The sequence below is a fragment of the Vigna radiata genome, chromosome 7 (genome assembly GCF_000741045.1).
Source record: "Vigna radiata var. radiata cultivar VC1973A chromosome 7, Vradiata_ver6, whole genome shotgun sequence".
Classification (NCBI taxonomy): domain Eukaryota; kingdom Viridiplantae; phylum Streptophyta; class Magnoliopsida; order Fabales; family Fabaceae; genus Vigna; species Vigna radiata.
In genome coordinates this window covers 22688406-22691567 of record NC_028357.1, presented here as the reverse complement: position 1 = coordinate 22691567, position 3162 = coordinate 22688406, and positions in this window count along the sequence as shown.

The window sequence follows — 3162 nt, the reverse complement described above, 5'->3', positions numbered from 1 at the left end:
AACATGCATATGTGTTTGAGTGTTGATATTAGAGGCTTGCTAAGTCTGTTTGTGTTTGCTTTCTTGAGGACATTGAGTTGAAATTGTTTACCATAGACACTTGAGAGAAACACTAATAGTGCATATGTGAGGTTCTGTTACTTTTGATTCACCTCTTGACCTGATTGATCATTTTTCCATGTCTTGAATTGCTTGGATGACTTCATGAGTATCTGCTTTCCTTGATTCTATGTGGGATGTTGTCTACTTACTTTCTTTGTCCAGATTTCTTGAGGACTGTGTAATCCTGTTTCTTTCCTTGTCAGTCTTTGTTGTTTTCTGCGTGCTGAGTCTGTGTCACTTCCCTGATGTCCTTTGATCTATTCCCTGATTTGCGTCTTGATTTTGCCCAAGAGTGCAAAAGACTAAGTGTGGTCTATTTTAATGAGTCGATATTTTATTGATTTCACTTAGTTTATTGTGCTAGAATTAATCAGGGAATTGTGCTTAATTGTCCGGTATTTTCCCGTTTTCGCTAATAGTGCTTAATTTGACCGGAAATTCTAATTTTAATTAATTTGAATATTTTGAGCTAATTATTTGCATTATTATTTTCAGGGAGAATTTTGGAAACACAATTTGGGACATTTGGAGGAAACAAAATAAAGTCAAGACTCTTCACATGGACATTTCAAATTTAATTACTTTGAAACTTAGTAGTCTAGATAGTTTTAATTAAATTTGTAAACAAAGGACCAATTTTTGGCAAAATAGTTTGAGTCCAAATAGGAAACATGACATAACACCTAGGGTTTTGCAAAGTAGGTGGACCCCATCCTAATTTTAGGACACAAGGTCCTAGGGATCAAAACCACCAGCCGTCACACTAGAGCTTCCTCTCGGCAGATTCACGTAGACTAGGAATGTTTTCTTTGAAAAATAGAAGTTGAAGAAATGAAGGTGCCACGGTCTGATGGCATTGGATGATTAAAATTTTAGAGGCGAAGATGCAGCATCCAAATGGGGAAAAGATTTCAATTCTTCTTCTTTCTTTTTAGAAAACAAGTTGATTTCTTTTGGATGTGCATACGCTGTTTTGATTAATGCAAGAGGTTTCATTTTTTTTATTTAAATGCTACAATCTGATGCTGCACATGAAGCGGCGATTTTCATTTGGAAATGTTGTTCATGCAGTTTTCAATGCTTGAATTAAAGAAGCACGTTTCTTTCTCCTTTTCATTTGGTTGAACATTTATTTTTTTGCATTTTCATTGAATGAAAACTATGCTGCAACCTTTCTTTTTTTTTCTTTTTTTCGAGAATTCACGGTTTCATTTACTTTGGTTTTAAAATGTTGATTTCAATTAAGCAAAGGTGTCATGGCCTCGGGATTGTGCAACAAGAAGATGATTTGCTTATGCTGCAAAGTGAATCAGGAGCAAGTGTACGTGTTTCATTCAATGCCTTGGAGATTAGGTTGTAGCTGTCTTGGCAATAGCCATTAGGCATTTGGCTGCCACACTTTTACCTTAAAAAAAATGATGATGATTTATTTTTTTTAGTTTACATGTTTCTCTTTTCAGCTGCTATATCCTTTTCTTTATTAGCTTTGCATTTAAATTTGTTTAACTGTGTTTAGATATTTGTTTAGTCTAATATTTGGTTTAGCATTTTCACTCTCTGGACTCGATTTTAAAAAAATAACTGCAACCACACCAGAGGTTCAAATGCTACGTTTTATGTGTCAAATGAAAGATATTTGAGTCTACTTTCCAGGAAAAAAAACCTCATCTCATTTAGAGCTCTGTAGAAAAAGTTATGGATAAAACAAGGAGCAAAGGTCAGAGTTGTCTTGTTCCAGCGTGAATTTTCGTATTTAGTGTAGCAGTTTCATTTTTACTGTTTTAATTTCATTTTCGTGCATGGTGAAACCTTTTCAAACCCCCCCCCCCTTTCGTGTTAGACTTGACTCTGAACCGCAGTTGGTCCTTGAGAGACGACCTAGGGGTCATTCCCTAGCACTATACTGCATTTCTAAATTGCAATCAAATTTGTATGGGCCGCGACACCCATCACTTATACAATAGCATGATCTTTGAGTTGCATGAGTGTCGGGAGGTTCCTTTCAATTTAGGTCCTTGTTGAATTACTCCTAAGGGTTATATTGCTCAGGGATGAGGGTATGAGTCTTAGTCGTCTTAACCTCTTGATTTTCACATCTTTTTACAAGGAATGCTAGGAATTGTATGAACTGGTAATTAGGGACATGCTTATTTACCAAGGGATCGGGTTTAAGTGATTTAGTGAGGGACGTTGGCATTAATGCATAAAGAAGAATTCTTATATACATGAGAGGGAACTGGGTGAAATCTAACCCTAACAACATACTCATCTCATATAAATCAACCTCCATTCATCTCTGTGCTCCTTTGCCATTTATCAATTGCAATCTTTATTTTCTTTATTATTTTTGCACTCCAAACCCATGATCTCTTTTATTATAAGTCTTAATTAATCTTGTTTTCACACAATTGTTCAGTGTCGAGAGTCTTCTGGGATACGATACTTGGTCTTACCATTTTATATTACTTGTGCGACTCCGTACACTCGTCGGTTTGTCCCAACAAGTTTTTGGCGTCGTTCTTGGGGACTCACGGTTTAAGCTATTCTATTTATGTGATCCTTGATTAATTTTGACTTTATTTTATTTTCCTATTTTTACTTTTCCATTTTTATTTTTGATTTCTTATTTCTATTTTTTATTTTTTTTTGTGCTAACAACATTTTCTAGGGTTTTGTGTTTTGTTTGTGCAGGATTGTGTGAGAACCAGAAGCAACAGAAATTCTGAACCTCTTCTTGAAGGGCTTGAGACTAGTAGGAGGCCAAGAGGAAATAGATTATCTAGAGAACCTTCTCTAGAGAAAATTTTAATGGCTTCCCAAACTGGTGAAGGAGGTGCGGAGACCAATGCCGGCAAGCGCACCTTGTCAGATTATACCACAATTGTGGGCCCTCATCACTTTAACAACATTGCAAAGCCAAGGGTCAATGCTGCAAATATGGAGATGAAGCCTGCCCTAATCCAAGTTGTAAAAAGCAACCAATTCAATGGACTATCTCATGAAAGTCCATATGAGCACTTGACAACCTTTAATGAGATATGTAACACGGTGAAGATAAAT